The sequence below is a fragment of the Anabrus simplex genome, chromosome 6, assembly GCF_040414725.1.
Source record: "Anabrus simplex isolate iqAnaSimp1 chromosome 6, ASM4041472v1, whole genome shotgun sequence".
NCBI lineage: Eukaryota > Metazoa > Arthropoda > Insecta > Orthoptera > Tettigoniidae > Anabrus > Anabrus simplex.
This window is the reverse complement of record NC_090270.1, coordinates 171,934,619-171,957,144: the sequence shown is the minus strand read 5'-3', so window position 1 is coordinate 171,957,144 and position 22,526 is coordinate 171,934,619. Positions and strand designations below refer to the sequence as shown.

Here is a 22,526-nt window from a genome sequence, read left to right as displayed (position 1 = left end):
GTTGGGACCTGCTCGAGCCTGTGAACTTCAAGTTTTAACCATACATACATACATACATCACCATTAAAGACTGTTATGCCTTTCAGCATTCAGTCTGCAAGCCTCTATGAATTTACTAAATGTCGCCACAATCCTCTATTTGCAACTAGTGCTGTGGCCTCATTTAGTTCTATACCTGTTATCTTTAAATCGTTAGAAACTGAGTCTAACCATCGTCGTATTGGTCTACTTCTCTTACCCTCAATAACAGAGTCCATTATTCTCCTAGGTAACCTATCCTCCATTCTAGTGTTGGCTACTGAATGCATGATTCGAAGCAGTGTGTCGATTCATTCAAGTGTCCGAGTGAATCGATTCACAGGAACGGCGAGCTCACGGCACACGATTCAGCTTACTCCCAGCAGACAGTGCTGAGTGGCGCACTCACTGGACACGCGGAGAGCCGAGCTTCCGCTGCAGCGAGACATACAGTGAACCATGGCACACGGAAAGAATCGTGAATGAGCGCGGCTCAGTGAGACACAAGATACGCACGGCTCCTTATCGGCTCACTGCAGCGAGACATACAGTGAGCCATGCTACACTGAAAGAATCCTAAGCTATAATGGACTCTCGAGCTCAGCTCATTTGAAAATAATACCCATTTGCATTCACTGTCCTCTTCTTACAGGGAGGTTTAAATAATAGATGGATTTATTTACAGTGTTAAAAAGGTAGTCACAACATAATTCTGAAGTAGCTAGTAAGTAGGTAGGCTATTAGGTTATACAATTTATTAGTTTAATGAATCTTAATATTATAACTTAGTTGACATTTGACAATTAAACTCGACTCTAGTCTGCCCTATGACTATGAGTCACGCTCATGACCACTCAAAAGTACCTGTTTTATATTGGGAAGAACGGCTCAGTATTTTCTCAGTTCATATGTCACATCGTTGCACAAGACTTCAATCATATGTGGACAGACGCAATAACAGTATGTTGAATCAGAAAACCAGTGGGCTACTGTACATCTCGGATAGCCTATACAAAATAACGATTTAAAAAAATCCTCAGCTGATAGAAAATCACATATTTTCAAAAATGACTGAGCGAGTTGTCGTGCGGTTAATATCGCGTGGCTGTGCACTTGCATTCGGGGAATGGTGGGTTCGAATCCCACCGTCGGCAGCCATTAAGATGGTTTTCTGTAGTTTCCCCATTTTCACACCAGGAAATGCTGGGACTGTACCTTAATTCAGGGGATGGCTGCTACCTTCCTAATCCTAACCTTTCCCACCCTGCGTCACCGGAAACCTTTGATGTATTAGAGTAACTGGCATTTTTTCTAAGAAAGGAGTTCATAGTATGAAGAGCAGATGGCAGCTGCGAGCAGTGAATGCTGTTGCTGCTGTCATACCAGCACATACTACACAGATGCAGTAGGAGCGGTGACCAATGAGCCGTGAATCGGATCACTGTATCGATTCAGTAGCGTGAATGGAATCAAATGAATCAATTCAGTAAAATGAATCGAATGCCCCATCACTACTCCATTCGTCTCACGTGATCCCACCACCGAAGCCGATTTATGCGGACAGCTTCATCCATCAAGTTCATTCCTAAATTAGCCTTTATCTCCTCATTGCGAGTACCCTCCTGCCATTGTTCCCATCGGCTTGTACAACCAATCATTCTCGCTACTTTCATGTCTGTTACTTCTAACTTATGAATAAGATACCCTGAGTCCACCCAGCTTTCACTCCCGTAAAGCAAAGTTGGTCTGAAAACAGACCGATGTAAAGATAGTTTCGTCTGGGAGCTGACTTCTTTCTTACAGAATACTGTTGATCGCAACTGCGAGCTCACTGCATTAGCTTTACTACACCTTGATTCAATATCACTTTCTATATTACCATCCTGGGAGAACACACAATCTAAATACTTGAAATTATCGACTTGTTCTAGCTTTGTATCACCAATCTGACATTCAATTCTGTTGAATTCTTACCTACTGACATCAATTTAGTCTTCAAAAGGCTGATTTTCATACCATACTCATTGCACCTATTTTCAAGTTCCAAGATATTACACAGCAGGCCTTCGGCATAATCTGCCATTAAGACCAAGTCGTCAGGCTAGGCCGGACTGCTTACCACATTTCCACCTAAGTGAATCCCTCCCTACCATTTTATACCTTACAGCAGATGATCCATGTAAACTATGAACAGCAAAGGTGAAAGATCACAGCCTTGTCTAACCCCTGTAACTACCCTGAACCAAGAACTTATTCTACCATCAATTCTCACTGGAGCCCAATTGTCAACATAAAAGCCTTTGATTGATTTTAATAATCTACCTTTAATTCCATAGTCCCCCAGTATGGCGAACATCTTTTCCCTCGGTACCCTGTTATATGCTTTCTCTAGATCTACGAAACATAAACACAACTGCTTATTCCTCTCGTACAGTTTTTCAATTACCTGGCGCATACTGAAAATCTGATCCTGACAGCCCCTCTGTGGTCTGAAACCACACTGGTTTTCATCCAACTTCCTCTCAACTACTGATAGCACCCTCCCTTCCAAGATGCCGGCGAATACTTTGCCTGGTATACTAATCGATGAGATACCTTGATAGTTGTTGGAATCCTTCCTGTTCCCTTGCTTAGAGATAGGTGCAATTACTGCTTTTGTCCAAACTGAAGGTACCTTACCAACACTCGATGCTAATCTTACTACTCTATGAAGCCATTTCATCCCTGCCTTCCCACTATACTTCACCATTTCAGGTCTAATATCATCTCTTACTGCTGTTTTATGATAATGGAGTTTATTTACCATCTTTTCCACTTCCTCAAGCGTAATTTCACCAACACAATTTTCCTCCTCCCCATGAGCTTGGCTGTTCGCAACACCATCAGGAAGATTTCCTTTTACATTGAGAAGTTTTTTTGAAGTATTCCCTCCACTTCTCCAGTGATTCCCTGTGATCTATTATGAGTTCACCTGAATTACTCAAAACACTGTTCATTTCCTTTTTCCCTCCCTTCCTGTCCAGAAAGGTTTCCTTGCTGCTTGGTTATTACCAATATCTTCCCACGACTTCTTTTTGGATTCAACAACTATTTGTTTCGCTCTGTTTCGTTCATCTACATACAAATCCCTGTCTGCCTCGGCCCTTGTTTGGAGCCATTTCTGATAAGCCTTCTTTTTACGTTTAAGAGCTTCTCTCACTTCATCATTTCACCAAGATGTTCGCCTTTTCCCATTTTTACTCACAGTTGTTCCTAGGGATTCCCTTGCCGTTTCTACTACAGCATCCCTGTATGCCACCCGTTCTCTTTCTATATCCTCTTCCTCAGTGGTTTCTTCACACTGTCAAATATCTCTTGGAACTCTTTACTTATTATTAAACGCAAAACACCAAAGTTCTAAACATATATTAATTAAAATCTAATATGTATTATAAATAAAATATATCATAAAAGAACACTAAAATGGCACTATTCTGTCTACAATCTTCTTAAAATTTCGAGCTTGTCTATTACCTAAAAATATAATCAATTTATTAAAATTAGAATCTCTTAAAATTTCCCAGTGTTTTAGGTTTACTCTCCCAGCATTAGAGGTACTGAAGTAACTGTGTAATTGCTTCATTTCATTTGAGGAAGCTGAACAGCCAGAAAGTTACTTGTGACAAACTTCCAAATTATCCTTCTCTGAGAGCAATCAAATTGAGAATGAAGATCATGAGAGATAAAATAATTTCATTCGCCTGACTGTATATACAGCTGACCGCAATGGTCCAGAAGAGCTATAAACTTTTTACATCATCATCATCATTTCCCATGTCCGACTCATTGGCTGAATGGTCAGTGTACTGGCCTTCGGTTCAGAGGGTCCCGGGTTCGATTCCCGGCCGGGTCGGGGATTTTAACCTTCATTGGTTAATTCCAATGGCTCGGGAGCTGGGTGTTTGTGCTGTCCCCAACATCCCTGCAACTCGCAAACCACACATAACACTATCCTCCACCACAATAACACGCAGTTACCTACACATGGCAGATGCCGCCCACCCTCATCGGATGGTCTGTCTTAAAAGGGCCGCACTCGGCTAGAAATAGCCACACGAAATTATTATTATTATCATTTCCCATTATCCAGCTGTAGCCAGGTAGGGGCAAAATATGGTTCCTCTCCACTTTCTTCGGTCTTTCCACCACTCCTCCTCCAACACTGTGTCCCAGTCCAGGTTTTATTCTCTAATACTGCGTTGGATTGTGTCCTTCCATCTCAATCATGGTCTTCCACGGCCTCTCTTTCCTTGCATTTGCATTTCAATCACTTTTTTTTTTTTTTTTTTTTTTTTTTTTGGCATTCTTTCACCACTCATTTGCTTTATGTGCCCAAACCATCTTAATCGGCTCTTCTCTATTCCATCATTCATTTTTTCCACTCCAATTTCTTCCCAGATTATCTCATTCCTTATTTTGTCTCTTCTACTCTTCTGCATCATACTCCTCAAGAATTTCATTTCGGCTGCCTGTATTCGACTCTCATCCTTCTTTGTCACTGTCCAAGTTTCTGCTCTGTAAGTTGTTATGTGTAGGTACATAATACATCTTGTACATATTACAATTTTACAACTGATCATAAAAATCTGATATAACACCGGCAAATCAATTATAAATATGTGAAACATTCTCTATTAGTTAAAAAGAGAGATGGTGATGAAAATTGTTCAGAGCGTCCCATATCACAGGGCATATGTTTCCACTAACCAATCAGAGATTCTGATCAGGTTGCAATAATGCAGAACTACATCAATGGGAAACATTCATCTGAATATTTGAAATGACTAATTTTTCATCATGAATAATTTCATCACAGAAACGTACATCAAAATATTTTATGGGTGCTGATTGATCTGTGAGAGAAATTGTTTGCAGAGAAACAAGACTCCCTTTCTTCACAAAAATTAATTTATTCTTAGAGGTATTAACTTTAACACCTATGGAGGCCAAATCAATAAGAGATCTGATACCGATTTCATCTCTCACAATTAGGGCCAGATTATCAGCAAATGCAAATGAAGACAGGTTATTGAAGCCACTGCACAAGAAGAAGCCATAAATACTCGCTACTTCAGAATCGGTCAATTCTTTCAATATCCTATCAATTCTCAAGTTAAAGAGTATGGGCAAAAGTGGATGTTGACTACCATGTGGCACATATTTAGCACACTGATTTCCTTAGTCTTATTAGGTGGACTGAAACTGATTCTGTTGCCTGAAAGTATCTCATAAAATACTGATTTTACATTGTTAGGAACATCACACTCAGATAGTGACCTCTTGATATGATTCCAGATGATGGATGTATAATATACTGTAACTATTTATAATAGTTTATTTAAATCCGCCTTGATCAATACACTCATTAAATGAAAGAAACATTATTAATTAAACCATACATGTTTCGGGAAATCTCAACCATTCCCTTCATGGTTTTGATCTAACCACTGATGAAGGGAATGGTTGAGATTTCCCGAAACATGTATGGTTTAATTAATGTTTCTTTCATTTAACGAGTGTATTGATCAAGGCGGATTTAAATAAACTATTATAAATAGTAACAGTATATTATACATTCAGACCAGTCAATACGGACCAAACACAATATTAACCTATCATGGTTAAGTTTATTAACAGTCCAGATGATGGAGTCAAATGCCTTACTTGTATACAAAAAAAGAAATGCAAAAATCTTTCTCATGTTTTGCTCTTTGAAGACAGGGGCTGCCTGGCCAAGGCGGTAAAGGCGTGCTCGTTTCGCCCGGAAGGACGTGGGTTCGAATCCCCGTCAAGAAGTCGTAAAAAATTTAAGAAACGAGATTTCCACTTCCGGAGGTGTTATGGCCCTGAGGTTCACTCAGCCCACACCAAAACTGAGTACCAGGTTAATTCCTGGGGGCAAAGGTGGTTGCGGGTAGAGCTAACCACTCTACCCCATCAAGTGCCAAGGTTAACAATGGTGGAAGCCTTTACCTTCCACTCCTCCAAGGGCCTTCATGGCCTGTACAGAGGTGACTTTGCTTTGCTTTTGCTTGCTCTTTGAAGGCAGCCATTCACCAAAGAGGTATTGATGTGCATACCAGGAAGAGATACAAAACCTCTCTGATGACAAGAGAATGATTTTCAATCCTGAATATGGAAACCAAGAATTCATCGCACAATAGAGGAAAATATTTTCAAGACATCTGAACTTCCTGCTTTGAAAATTAATACGGTTCTGGCTCTTTTAAATTCAAATGGAACAAATTTAAAGCAGAACACTGCTGTACCCAAAACAGAGATAAATTTGGAAGCTTCGAAGTTATTTAGTACTCTTTACTATAACACCATCAGGGCCAGAAGCTGTATCAGTCTTCTTTCTTGACAGTATTTTCTTTACTGTGTAATGCTGAGTATGTCTTGTTTTTGCTGATGATCTTTTGATGATACCAGCCCAAGAACACTTACATTTGAAGTCTCAGATCACTGCTACTATTCTGATCATATGTGTTTGAAATATTCTTCAACGTCACTGAAGGGACAGGATAGGAAACTCGTAGCCCTTCAATTATGGTCTGCCCGACTACTTTCTCCTCTGATTGTAGTTACTATACTGCGTTAGGTCACATGCGTACTTTGCTTTCCTTTTCTCCTTATCTCTCTTCAACCTTCTTCTGAGATTGGTTGAATTTGGAAATCCCTGTGCACAGACAACCTACTATTTTTTTCTTAAGCTGTAGTATCTGAATGCACGGTGCTTAGGTCCTGGGAACTGTATAATAGATTCATGAAGAAATTTTAAAATATCTAACAAGATTATCAAGTTGTTCTGGTGTTTCATTAATCATCATCACCTCCTTCCAAGTATTGGGCCATGTGGCCTGTTACGGTCTTGCATTTTCTTTCCATCGCTTCACTGGATGTCCTATAAATCTGTATCCTCTTGGTTGATAGCGTAGGGTCTCCTTTGGTAGTCTTCCAGATTCCATCCTCTGAACGTGACATTTCATTAACAATATCTTAAAAGTTGTCTTCCCACAGCTGCACAGTGTTTGTACAAACTGACTCTCTAACAGGCAAAATTTTAGTACAATCAATGGAGCAATTACTCTGCAAGTAAGGAGGAGGGAATATTATTTCTATGGTCTTCTGGGTGACCTTTACTAATGTGAATGCCTACAACAATGAAGTACAGTGAAACTTCGAAATGCGAGTAACTTGGTCTATGAGTGTTTTGCAAGACAAGCAAACATTTTAAATAAATTGTAACTTGATAAGCGAGTGAGGTTCCGCAATACGAGTGTCACGTGTGCCTACGATTTCCCCTCCCCTGTTCTTTTGTTGAATGGATGAACGAGGTCTTTGGTCCTGAAGTGAAGAAATACCTTTCAGAAAATAATCTGCCGCTCAAAGACTTGCTGGTTATGTACAATGCACCTGCTCATACTCCAGGCCTTGAGGCCGACTTACTGGAGCAATTCAAGTTCGTTAAGGTTAAGTTGCTTCCTCCCAACACTACTCCACTATACTCCAGCCTATGGATCAGCAAATCATTTCAAACTCCAAGAAGCTATATACCAAAGCACTACTTCAGCCATGCTTCGAAGTGACCGAAGAAACAAACCTTACCCTCCGAGAGTTTGGGAGAAATCATTTACCCATCGTGAACTGCCTGAAGATCATTGATAAAGCCTGGGATGGAGTCACCAAGAGAACTCACTTCCACTTGGGAAAGCTGTGGCCTGACTGTGTTCTTGGACATGACTTTGAGGGGATTGTTGGTGACAATGAGCCACCGATTGTCGATGAAATTGTGTCCTTAGGGAAGACTATGGGGCTGGAGGTGAATGACGTGGACATTCAAGAGCTGGTGGAAGAACATAGCCAGTAACTGACCACTAACGAACTGATGGACCTGCATCGCGAACAACAGGAGGAGGTTATGGAGATCTCATCCGGGGAAGAGGAGGAAAAGTCAATGGAATCTCTCACTTCAACTGAGATTTACCTTTGTTCGTAATCTTTGAGTACAGTAGTTCTTGTAAATTTCAAACTTCCAATTTTCATTTCTGTTTGTGCTTAGTAGTGACATATGGTACCGGTATTGTAATTAGAATATGTCTGAACATAGTTTAAATTTATTGTAGTGTACTGTACGGTAGTATACGAGTAATATCCTATTAGAATTTAGTGTGCTTATTTTATTATTGTAAAATATTTGTGTAGTACCGGTATAGTACAGGCAAATGTCTACAATATAGTGATTATATCAATCCACCTGTTCAATACAAATTGGTTTTATGTTGCTAGTTCATAATATTACAACATGAATTTGCAGGCACATGTTTCGCTTTATTTACAAGCATCTTCAGCCTAAACAATTGTCTCAAGGTTAAGACCTGTTGTAATTGGATTGTTTTTACAAAATATTTTGCTTGAGTATATGTCCATGTTTGGTAATAATATAGGAAATATGTACACATTAGAAGTCTAAAAATATGAATTACAATGTTGGTAATCCTTAAATTCTAAAATACATTGACGTCTAAAATATAGTAAATACAATTTAAAATTTCTTTTGGTTGAAAACTGTTTTCACATTTACAATGTTGAATTGGAATAACTCTTAATTCTAAAATTCATTGACGTCCAAAACATAGCAACTACAATTTGAAAATTTGGCTAAAATTGTTTGTACAATGTTGTGGTTGATTGAAACTACCGTAACATGTCTTTAAATTTGAGTCATGAATAAGAACTGAAAGTTAAAATATATAGGAGTCATATTTTCTAAAACCGTTGAAATCTGGAGCACAGTAACTTCCGATGTTGAAAACTTGGATAATGATTGCGATCTCCAATGTAATTATTTAAAAAACTATGATTCGACTCCGTGTGTCGGTGATATACTAAATTTAAATCTTGGAAACCGTTGGAGACTAGCTTCTAGAATTTACGAGGCTTGCTGCAGTTTGGTGTTTAGAACAGTGAAGTATTAGAATAATTAGTTCTTGTTTATTGTAACATTGTATATCTGAAGGTAGCAGAATATATTAATGTAGTTGTAGTTAAAAGGAGTGGCTTCATTCAAGTCTTGAATAGCTGTTTAGGTTTCTTTCGAGGTAATAGAATGAGTGAAGCATCCCTTTGATTGCGGCTACAAAGTCTTGTGGTCTTTCTTACGTTACTGTGACTTGTAATTCATATTTTTAGACTTTTAATGTGTACATATTTCCTATATTATTACCAAACATGGACATATACTCAAGCAAAATATTTTGTAAAAACAATCCAATTACAATAGGTCTTAACCTTGAGACAATTGTTTAGGCTGAAGATGCTTGTAAATAAAGCGAAACATGTCCCTGCAAATTCATGTTGTAATATTATGAACTAGCAACATAAAACCAATTTGTATTGAACAGGTGGATTGATATAATCACTATATTGTAGACATTTATAGTAAATTTCAATACGGGCCTAATCATGAGATAAGTTACATGTAAATAGTAGAGGTATCCGTAGAAACTCTCTTACTACAGTATATTTAGATAGTGCCGTATCTTGCCTGCTATATTCGTGTGTTATCTTTCGTGTGTATCTAATAGAGCATAGTACTAATAACAATCTGTCTAAGCATTTAGCTTTGTTGGTAATCTTTGAGTACAGTAGTTCTTGCAAATTTCATTTTTGTTTGTGCTTAGTAGTGACATACAGTACGGAATTGTAATTAGGATACATCTGAACGTAGTTTAAAATAGAATAGAATAGAATATATTTATTTATCACCTACAGGATGTCCCAATTACAGATGATGTAATAGAAAAATTAAATAATTAAATTAAATTAAAAAATAAATTAAATAATATACATACAAATATACATATATATGCATGCAGATATAAATCTTCACATGTTTTATACAGATTATTCACATAGTTTACAAAATTATCACGTTCCTTCCTTGAGAAGAACTTTATGAATTGCAGTGGTAGGGTGGTGAAAAATGTCGAGTGACCCTTCCAGCTGATTTATTGTCCTAAGGGCTTGCATGAGCAAAGAATTTTCATGCGCAACCGTCCTACATTTGGGCAGGTGGAATGTACATTTCTGCCTTGTTCGTCTGCTTGGAACATGAAGTGGGATCAACCCCAGTATAGCCGGACTGTCCACTTTACTCTTCAAGTATTTAATCGCTAAAATTGCGTTCGCACACTTTTGGCGCGTTGCCAGCGTATTCATTCCAAAAATGTTTACAAACTCTTCATACCTGCTTGAAGAGAGTGGCATGCCCAGGAATATGAAACTAATCCACTTCATGAACCTTATCTGTACTCTTTTGAGATGGTGTATGTGGCCTTTCTGATACGGGAGCCACACTCACAACCAAACTCGAGACAGGGTCTCACCAGGGAACAAAACAGTGTTTTGGCACATGAAATATTACTGAAATCTTTACAATTCCTCTTGACAAACCCCAGGAATCTGAAAGATTTCTTTATAATACCATCGATGTGTTTCTCGAAGGATAAGCCATTCCTGTTACTAAGAATTACACCTAGATCATTAAACTCCTCCACACGATTTAAACTCTCTCCACTGATTTTATACCTGTAAAATACAGGTGTTAATTTCCGAGTAAATGACATGACACCACACTTGAATTTATTCACTTTAAGGGACCACTTATCACACCACTCGCATATTTTCTTCAGATCCTCTTGTAGATAATCGCCATCACTGTCTTCCATGACTTTATATAGTTTCAAGTCATCAGCGTACAAGAGACATTTACTGCTCTGAACAACTGTACTAATATCATTTAGAAACAAAACAAATAGAAGAGGCCCTAACAGTGATCCCTGTGGGGTGCCAGATGAAGGTTGATAGGGGTTAGAGATCAAACCCTCGGACTTGACAAAACATATTCGTTTTGTCAAGTAGCTCTTTAGCCACTCGAAAATACTCCCAGACACTCCATTCGCAGACAACTTTCTCAATAAGGCTTCGTGTTGTAAAGAGTCGAAGGCTTTGGAGAAATCAGTATATATCACATCAAACCTGTTTACCTTTGTCCAATGCATCGGAAATTGAAGATAAATAAACTGGCAGATTGGTAACAGTTGACCTGCCTTTAACAAATCCATGCTGAGATGGGTCTATGTACTGACTAAAAGAGTCATACAGGCAATTATATATGACTTTCTCCACCACCTTCGATAAAAGTGAGAGCAGCACTACTGGTCTATAATTATCGAACAACACCTTATCACCTTTCTTAAAGATAGGGATTACGTAACACTTTTTCCACTCAGCTGGAAAACACCCACACTTAAACGATTTATTTATAATTTCACATAGTGGAATTGCCAGTTTGGAAGCACATTCATGGAGGACGATGCCAGGTATCTCATTAGGCCCACATGATTTGTTGATATCCACCGATGACAGGATCCGTCTCACTTCTACCACAGAAGTTTGAATAGACACTGGATCTATTGAAAATGGGGGAGAAAAAGTTGAATTGCAGGGCTCGGAAGGAGAATGGTACTTCGCGAAAGTTTGCGCAAATGTGTTTAGAATTTTATCTTTATCGTGGATTTCAGTTCCGTTTATGAGCATAGTGGGAGGCAGACGGGAAGATTTTCTTTTATTATTAATGAAATTCCCAAAGCGCTTAGGGCGTGTGATGACGTCATCTTCTACCGACCTAACGTAGTCCCTGTACTTAGCACGCTGCAGTTTTTTACATTCACTTCGTAATGTGGAAAACTGAACATAGTCGCACTCTTGGCCTGATCGTTTGTATTTCCTTCTCGCCCTTTCTTTTTCCTTCAGTTTCTGGATTAGTTCTGAGTTGTACCAAGAAGGATATTTTCTGATGTTAATTTTTCGAAATGGTACGCTGTCTTTTATGACCGCATATAGTAAGTCATAAAAAGTGCTCACAGCTTCATCCACAGAGTGAGACTCTTTAATCATATCCCAGGGGCACAGGGATAAAAGGTCCCTCATTAAAGAAAAATCAGCTTTCTTCCATGCAAATATGACTTTGTTTTGCGCTTTGAAGCGAAATGTCCTTGGCATAGGCAGGAAGATTTCGATGGCTTGGTGATCTGAGTGAATTACATTTTCAGTTTTGACGCACTCTCCACTCCAAAGTAATTCGTTTGATACTAAAATTAAGTCTAAAAAATTATCATTCCTAGTAGGGAAATCACAAATCTGACCGAGATCAAATTCATTAATAATTTCTAGAAATAAGAATACCTCCTCGCTTCTGTGTTTGATAATGTGTTGTACTTTCGACGACTCATCAGTTTTCCAAGCTAATTGGCTCAAGTTAAAATCACCGCACACAATAACAGTGTCCCATGAATTGAGAACAGATATAATGTTTCCCAATGTTTGACGTAGGTCGCTAAGCCGGTCGTTCACTTCATCTGGAGGCAGGTAGCAGCACACAATGAAGACAGCACGACCGGGTTGAGGGTTGACTTTCACTACTTGACACTCCCAATTCCCAGCAAGCTCAGGCTTTGAGACTGGTCCAAGGTCAGGCTTCACAGCTAGTAAAACACCTCCACCATCCTGTTTTGCAGTGTTCACGGAATGTCTGTCCTTACGAAATACAATGTAACTGTCCGTTAATATTTCAGTATCAACTACAGTTTCGTTAAGCCAACTTTCGCTGATACAAATACAGTCATAGTTCCCTTCACTTAGTCCAGCATTAAAGTCAGCAAGCAAGTTACGCATACTCCTCACATTTTGATAGAAAAATGCCATACCTTGATTGCTTTGGTTGGGACCTGGGTTCAGTTGTACATCTCCGGAAAGCGCTAGCATTAGGACGGCTAGTACATAGCTGGATACCTGTGGACGAGCCGGCCTCCCCTGGCCGCAGGCGCACCTTTCACTTCGGTGTGGTGACACCAAGTACCTCGAGCCGTTGAGAGAAGCCACGAGGCCAGATAAACTGCATTTAACCCTGACAGTAACACGTCTATAAATATCGTTTTAGTTACACCACACGTTTCGAAGACGTGTCACTCAAAGTCTATTATTTAAAGTTACATTAAAGTTACCAGATGGAATGAACAAGGAATAGAGGTGGTGGAGGGGATAACTCTCCCCTCCTTAAGAGGAATAGATGGCATTAATTCGCACAACACGTCAGAAAAACGTATGGTGTTACTGTCAGGGTTAATCACTAGGACTCTTTCCCAAAATGTGTCTCGCGCACTGTCAGACTTAAGAGTACTGTAATCACATCGGCACAAATGAACTGGACCATACGCGTATTTAACTATTGATAACACAAGTATTACTCGGAGAAATACTGACACCTGAATATGACAAGCCGCCATCTTCTTCGTATTGTAGTGTACTGTACAGTAGTATACGAGTAATATCCTATTAGAATTTAGTGTGCTTATTTTATTATTGTAAAATATTTGTGTAGTACTGGTGTAGTAGAGGTATCTGTGGAAACTCTTACTAAAATTCTGTTGTGGTAATTAGGATAGGCTTAATTGTAGTTTGGAATTGTGTAGTTCTTGTGTATTCCTTTCGGTATTCAGTAATTAACAGCAGTTTTTATCCTGTTAGGGGTTGTAGGACAAAAATAGAGTACGACTAAGTAGTACTGTAGTGTAGTCGTATATTAATTACCTTATTGTCGTGTGACCGTTGAGTACTATCCCAGACAATATATCCCTCGGTTCATTTTTTTTTTTTTTTGCACATAAGTTATTTTTTCCTTTTCTTTTCATTATTTTTCCTAAAGAATGACTAAGGAGTGCAAGTGTACGAACTGTGGGTATGGCGAATCATTGACGGGTATGAGGGACGAGTTTGAGAGTTTGAGGGAGATAATTAGGATTCTCACAGAAGACAGGACTCCCTTCAACAATGTACAGGTTACAGTAGGTGTACAAGAGGGAGGGGAAGGAAAGGGGGGAGTTGTAGAAGATACGTGGTCTAATGTTCTAAGGGGAAGGAGATTGCAGGCTAAGAGCTCTATTCAGGATCAGAATTCAGGACAGGTGTCTGTGCGAAATCGGTATGAGTCACTCCAGGTAGAACAACAGGGGGAAGATGAGGGAGAGGGAACTGTTGCTGAGATGTGTGGAAGTAGGAGGAAGGGACAAGGTATGAAAGGGAAATGTAGAGTAGAGGATAGGAAAAGACAGGTGGAACAGGGTCATGGGAAGGAGAAAAGAGAGGAGGAAGTAGCTTCTGCAGCTATCAGGAAAGATAGGGCTGACCAGGAGGAGAGGGGATCAAATGAGGTGGGTAGGGTTGAGGCTCTGGTCATGGCGGATTCAATCGTTAGACACGTGGGGAAAGTGTGTGGAGGAAAAGGAACCAGGGTAGAGTGTTATCCAGGAATTAGGTTGAGGCAGATGTTGAGGAAAGTAGAAGAGAGGGAGGAGGGGAAGGAGAAGGTGGTAGTGTTTTACGTTGGTACCAACAACGTAAGGCAAGCTGAGATAAGTACCAACATAGTTGGAGATGTGTGGGATCTGGTAAATGCAGCAAGGTTGAAGTTTAAGAAAGCAGAGATTGTTATCAGTGTAATACTGCATAGGAGGGATACTGACTGGAGGGTGATTGGGAATTTAAATGAGACTATGGAGTGGGTATGTGGGAAACTAGGAGTGAAATTTTTAGATCCAAATGGGTAGGTAGGAGATAGGGATCTGCGCTCAGATGGCCTTCACTTAAACCGCAGTAGTACGTATAAGTTAGGAAATTTGTTTGGAAGGGTAATAGGGAGGTACATTCAGGGAAACGGGGTGGCCTAGGGAGTGGTGATAAGGGAACAGGAAACTGGAAATCAAGTAGGGATGATATAAAAATGTTAGTGTTGAACTGTAGAAGTATTGTAAAGAAAGGAATAGAATTAAGTAATTTAAGAGATATATATTTACCAGATATTGTAATCGGAGTTGAATCATGGCTGAGAAATTATATAAAGGATGCAGAAATTTTATCACGAAACTGGAGTGTGTATCGTATAAATAGGATAGGAATGGTGGGAAGGAGAGTATTCATTCTGGTGAAAGACAAATTTATAATCTACGAAAAAGTCAAAGATGAGAAACATGAAATTCTAGGTGTAAGGCTCATTTCTAAAGATAATAGGCAACTTGATATATTTGGAGTGTACAGACTGGGATAGGGTAGCGCTGACACGGATACAGAATTATTTGATAAGATAATCAGCTATGTGGGAAACGACATGGAAAGGAACGTGATTGTAATGGGAGATCTGAATTGACCAGATGTCAATTGGGAAGGAAATGCGAACGACAGGAAGCATGAGCAACAAATGGCAAATAAGTTAATATGAGAAGGACAGCTGATTCAGAAAGTGATGGAACCAACCAGAGGGAAAAATATCCTGGATGTGGTGCTGGTAAAACTAGATGAGCTCTATAGAGAAATTGAAGTAATAGATGGTATTAGTAATCACGAAGCGGTTTTTGTCGTAGTTAAAAATAAATGTGATAGAAAGGAAGGTTTTAAAAGTAGGACTATTAGGCAGTACCATATGGCTGATAAAGCAGGCATGAGGCAGTTTCTAAAACATAACTATGATAGGTGGAAAACGGTAAATAAAAATGTAAACAGACTCTGGGATGGGTTTAAAGCAATTGCTGAGGAATGTGAAAATAGGTTTGTACCTTTAAGGGTGGTAAGGAATGGTAAAGACCCACCTTATTATAATAGAGAAGTAAAGAGACTAAGACAGAGGTGCAGACTGGAAAGAAATAGAGTTAGAAATGGCTGTGGAAGTAAGGAGAAATTGAAGGAACTTACTAGAAAATTGAATCTAGCAAAGAAGGCAGCTAAGGATAACATGATGGTAAGAAGCATAAATGGCAGTCATACAATTTTAGTGAAAAATGGAAGGGTATGTGTAGGTATTTTAAGGCAGAAACAGGTTCCAAGAAAGACATTCCAGGAATAATTAATGTACAAGGAGAGTGTGTATGTGAGGATCTTCAAAAGGCAGAAGTATTCAGTCAGCAGTGTGTAAAGATTATTGGTTACAAGGATAATGTCCAGATAGAGCAAGAGACTAATGTTAAAGAAGTATTAAAATTTACATATGATAACAATGACATTTACAATAAGATACAAAAGTTGAAAACTAGAAAAGCAGCTGGAAATGATAAAATTTCTGGGGATATACTAAAGACAATGGGTTGGGATATAGTACCATTTCTGAAGTACTTAACTGATTATTACTTGGTCGAAGGAGCTATACCAGATGAATGGAGAGTTGCTATAGTAGCCCCTGTGTATAAAGGAAAGGGTGATAGACATAAAGCTGAAAATTACAGGCCAGTAAGTTAGACGTGCATTGTATGTAAGCTTTGAGAAGGCATTCTTTCTGATTATATTAGACATGTTTGCGAAATTAATAACTGAGTGCGATAGAAGGCAGTTCGGTTTTAGGAAGGGTTATTCCACTGAAGCTCAACTTGTAGGATTCCAGCAAGATATAGCAGATATCTTGGATTCAGCAGGTCAAATGGACTGTATCACAACTGACCTGTCTAAAGCATTTGATAGGGTGAATCGTGGGAGACTACTGGCAAAAATGAGTGCAACTGGGCTAGACAAAAGAGTGACTGAATGGGTTGCTATATTTCTAGAAAACATATCTCAGAGAATTAGAGTAGGCAAAGCTTTATCTGACCCTGTAATAATTAAGAGAGGAATTCCTCAAGGCAGTATTATTGGACCTTTATATTTTCTTATATATATAAATGATATGAGTAAAGGAGTGGAATCGGAGGTAAGCCTTTTTGCGGATGATGTTATTCTGTATTGAGTAATAAATAAGTTAGAAGATTGTGAGCAACTGCAACTTGACCTCCATAATGTTGTGAGATGGACAGCAGGCAATGGTATGTTGATAAACAGGGTTAAAAGTCAGGTTGTGGGTTTCACAAATAGGAAAAGTCCTCTCAGTTTTAATTACTGCGTTGATGGGGTGAAAGTTCCTTTTGGGGATCATTGTAAGTATCTAGGTGTTAATATAAGGAAAGATCTTCATTGGGGTAATCAGATAAATGGGATCATAAATAAAGGGTACAGATCTCTGCACATGGTTATGAGGGTGTTTAGGGGTTGTAGTAAGGGTGTAAAGGAGAGGGCATATAAGTCTCTGGTAAGACCCCAACTAGAGTATGGTTCCAGTGTATGGGACCCTCACCAGGATTACCTGATTCAAGAACTGGAAAAAATCCAACGAAAAGCAGCCCAATTTGTTCTGGGTGATTTCCGACAAAAGAGTAGCGTTACAAAAATGTTGCAAAGTTTGGGCTGGGAAGAATTGGCAGAAAGAAGACAAGCTGCTCGACTAAGTGGTATGTAAAAAAACAGATCAGATGTAAGGCTTTTCAGGCGTTTACATCTGATCTGTTTTTTGACATGCTCTATTGGTGAAAAATATCTGATTCCCTCCTTGGGAACTTAGAATTTCAATAAGTGGTATGTTCCGAACTGTCAGCGGAGAGATGGCGTGGAATGATATTAGTAGACGAATAAGTTTGAGTGGTGTTTATAAAAGTAGGAAAGATCACAATATGAAGATAAAGTTGGAATTCAAGAGGACAAACTGGGGCAAATATTCATTTATAGGTAGGGGAGTTAGGGACTAGAATAACTTACCAAGAGAGATGTTCAATAAATTTCCAATTTCTTTGAAATCATTTAGAAAAAGGCTAGGAAAACAACAGATAGGGAATCTGCCACCTGGGCAACTGCCCTAAACGCAGATCAGTATTGATTTATGTGCAAAATGTGGGAAACGGTGCAAAATTTTAAACCCCACCCGAATAAGGCTGTAGTTGTGTGAGAGATGCATCAGTTCAATGACAATCCAATGTCAAATTTTTGTGAAATCTTCAAAAAGAGGCAAAAGCAACAGTCGTTGGACAGGTTCCTCGTTAAAGTTGCACGAAAAGAAAAGAATTCCAGTGAGCCAACAGATAGCAGTGATTCTGTCAGTGAAATTCGTGCTACACAGTAACACTTCTCATGTCATCTCTCGTCTCCCTTGTACCAACAATGATTCTATTGTAAGGAGAAGTGCACTTTAATATATTTTACGTTATATTTTGTTTTAGAATTGGTATGCGAATAAATATTTTTGTGTTGTGAACGAATCATCCGCGTTTCAATTGTTTCTTATGGGAAAACTTGCTTTGATATACGAGCGCCCTGGATTACAAGCATGTTGCCGGAACTAATTATACTCGCAATCCAAGGTTCCACTGTGTTAGCCACAGAACTGGCATTGCTTTCCAGCTTTATTCATTGACTGGATGTCTATAGAAGTTATGATTTTTGGCTTGCTAATATTTAACTGATCAAAAGAGCATAGTGGCATAACTGTCAATGTCTGACCGTTAATAACAGTCAAAGCCATTTCTGAGACAAGCCAGATATGGGACACAGTCATTTAGTTAAGACAAACACAGAAAAATAAAAACAAACATAACAAAACAATTGCAGTTTCAGTATTCTAAGGTGATACGGCATGTCGGTTTACAGAGATAAGGCATATAAAGTGTGCCTCTACTTTTCACAACAAAGTTCAAATCAGACTGCGAAGCTCAACACTTGCCTTTGTCTTCATGTCACTGTTATCAATCTATATATAAAAGAACATGTCCTGACTGACCGATTCATCATCGCCAAGCCAAAACTACTGGACATAACTAAATGAAATTTTGAGGACACATTTATATTACAATGTAGGTGCTCACTAAGGGAGGATTTTTGGATATTCTGTCGCTAAGGGGGTGAAAAGGGGGGTTAATTTTTAAAATGAGTGTATATATATCTCATAACTTTAAAAGTTTAGAGATGTAAAAATTGGTATTTAGAATCTCCTTTAAAAATACAGAAACACTTATTTTTTGTTTTTCGACAATCCCACTAGGAGGGGAGAAAAAGGGTGAAAAATGGTTTGAATGCCTTTAATGAAGATACTTATATCTCAGAAACTGTAGATATTACAGACCTGAAAATTGGTATTTGGAATCTCCTTTAAAAATAAAAGAAACATGTAAGTTTTTGTTTTCGGAAAATCCAATTAATGGGGGTTAAACAGGAGTCACAAATGGGTGAATTTTTTGAAAAACTATATCTACAGCATATCTCAGAAACGTAAAATGTTAGACATAAAAATTGGTATTTCGAATCTCCTGTAAAAGTAAAGCCCGGCCTCGAATGCCAAGAATAACGGCCGAGAGGATTCGCCGTGCTGACCACACGACACCTCGTAATCTGCAGGCCCTTGGGCTGAGCAGCGGTCCTTGGTAGGCCAAGGCATTTCAAGGGCTGTAGTGCCATGGGGTTTGGTTTGTAAATGTAAAGAAACATAGGTCATTTGTTTTCGGAAACTCCAGTTAAGGGGAACTAAAAAGGGGCTGAAATTTTAAAATGAGCATTTTTATAGTATATCTCAAAAACTTAACATGTTGCAGAAGTGAAAAATGGTATTTTTTATCTCTATTAAAATAAAGAAACAAGTATTTTTTGTTTTTGGAAAAACCACTTGGCTAGGGGGTAAAATGACTGAAAATGGGGTTGAATTCTTTTTATTACGATACTGATCTCAAAAACTGAAGATGTTGCAGTCGTGATAATTGGTATTCAGAAGATCCTTTACTAATAAAGAAACAAGTATTTTTTCCAAAAAAATTCACTTAATGGGGGGGTGGGGGGTTGAAAGGAAGTGAAAAACTTGAATTTTTTTTATGGGGTAACTTATATCTCAAAACTGAAGGTAACAGATGTGAACACTGGTATTTGGAATCTCCTTTAAGCATAAAGAAACATGCCTTCTTTCTTTGGGGGGGAGGGGGGGGGGGGGAATCAACGGCGGTGGAGTGGAAAAGGAGTAGAAACCACTTGACTTTACTGTTCATAATGTACTTGATTCTGATCATAAACCGATAACTTTTTATCTTTTCTGGGTTCATTTTCAAGAGCCATCTTTTCCTTTGGAGAACTTGAAATTAGATTACAGCAGATTCTCCTGGCACATAAAAAAAATTAAAACACATTTGAAATAAACGATAGGAATGATATTGAACGTGCAATTGTTCACCTCTATAATACGGTCAATAGTGCACGGAAGTATATCATTCGTATCGCCAGAAATCCCGCGCATTTGCCTACGCACGACAATGGTGCTAGTCACATTGTCAGCAGATGTAATTTACTGCCAAGTAGCGGTCTTGCATCTTGCTGTGGGGTACATAATAATAATGAAAATTAAAGTCTCCGTTGACCTCACAACCTAATACCGCCGGGATCAGAAAAGAACAAGAGTTGACCGACGGAGGTAGGATAGGATATATAAAAGTGAGGAGCCTGGCACAAGTAAGTGGAAGCATGCCAGGACTCAGCTAAGGGTCCCGTGGTCACCAACCTACACTTGTGGCGCAAAACTGGAGACAAGGAAATAGTAGAACATTTCAAATACTTGGGGAGTGAACTGACAGAAAATCAAAGATTAGATATAGAAATTAGTAGAAGGATACAACTGGGGAGTGCCTTTTACCACCAGGTATGGAGATTAATATGGAATGAAATTGTACCAATGAAGGCTAAAGAAGTAATGTACAAGGAATATTACCCTAATGATAGATGCATCAGAAGCCTGGACAATGACTCAGAGACGAGAGTAGAGTACAGGCAGCAGAAATGAAATTCATGAGGAGTATGGTACAAGACAAGGAGGGATAGAGTGAGAAATGAAAACTTACCGAAAGAGCTAAATATGCAAAAACTAAATGACAAACTGAAACAGACAGATTGAGGTGGTTAGGACATGCCAAGCGGATGAAAGACTGACAAGACAAAGACTGGAAAGACTGATGACAGGGAAGAGAGGACAAGGAAGACTAAGATTATGATGGATGAACTCTATCAAGAACAGCATAGGACAATAGAAACTGGACTGGAACACAATATTGGATGAGGAATCGTGGAGAGATAAGACGAAGTGGAGAAGAACCATATCTTCCCCCACCAGGTGTCAGCTGGGAAAGTGGAAATAATTATGATGATGATGATGAACAGGATGACTGTATATTTTTCATTTCATGCACAGTCTTTATTTTATTTAAATGGCACGAGAGTGGGATACTGTAATTACACACTGATAACATTATACTGTACTGAACATGTGTATTAATCAACCATCAAATTACATTAGCACCCATGCTCCTCAGTATAAAATTCTGAGAATTTGCTTTAGTGATATGCTTGGTGAATTGAAACAAAGTAGCTTTGAGCCGATGTGTCTCTCATAAGCAGCTTCGACTATACCTGCATAGACATCATTGTCACTATCATGGGGATTATATTCAGCTGACTTTACATAACTTTGATCACAATTAGTTAGCATATAGACAGATTTCCCACCTGATGTTGAGGGAATTGAAATATGTGACTACTTGTTATCTGTATCTTGATGATAAGCTGTTGAATTAAGATGAATGACAGAGTTTGTATATCTATTTAAATGCATTTTGCTAATATGAATTTGAAGACCCCTATCTCCCTTGAAGTGCTTTCCACAGATAGCACATAACTGAACATATGCCTCATTCATGTGATGCATCATCAGTATTCATGCTAACCAAGTGAGCTAACCAGGATGTGATATAGCTTATATTAAAAATTCTGCACAAAGAAGAAAACTGATTGTGTGCGCACATGTTTGTTATTGAGCACTGAGCGAGCAGTTCCAAATTAATTTACAATTTCATGAATCTGTGCTCGTGATGATGGCATTTCACCAGAAAATTGCTGAACAAATGCACTGCGTACCCGTCGAGTCAACTCACATTTAAAATAACTTTTACGTATGAAAATATGGTGTTGCAATGATAACTGTCTCACCATGTTAACAGCTGAGATTCAGACTGGAGACTGATGCTTCCCAGGTCGAAAACGCACAGGCTACTTGCAAGGTCAAGAACTATGCACACGCCTCCAATACTGCAGCTTAGGCATCGGAGAGTAAAAACGCCGCTTGGCGTTCTTAGTTTATATGAAAGACCCTGCATTAAGTAAACATGCACATATGAAGTGAACATTGTTCAGACTGAGTCTATTAACTACTTTTCATCATTTGTTTCACTCTCTTTTGTTAGCAATACTGCAGAAATGAACACAGAAGCAGCACTCTTGAACCTGCCCAGTCCTTACTTCTACGTGAAGCAAGTGCTCAACAAAACTCATATGCACAGTATTTAAACTGCTTTTCTTTTCCAGTACAACAATTTTTCCATCCGTAAACTCATCTGTATATAATACCATACTTGTATATATCTTCCTATATGTCGTATTTCTGACATCTTAAAAATCAGTTTATGTTCATGTGATGCACAAGATATGATTTATGCCTCAACTTTTTGTTTATATTACTGTGTTTAACAGAGTGGAAA

The 22,526-nt window shown here is 38.7% G+C and overlaps 1 protein-coding gene across 2 annotated transcripts in view; it reads right to left on the bottom strand.

The window, feature by feature from the left end:
- gig (tuberin) overlaps positions 1–22,526 on the bottom strand; it is a 619,250-nt gene that overhangs the window by 573,034 nt on the left and 23,690 nt on the right. The gene's annotated exons all lie outside the window — the stretch shown is intronic.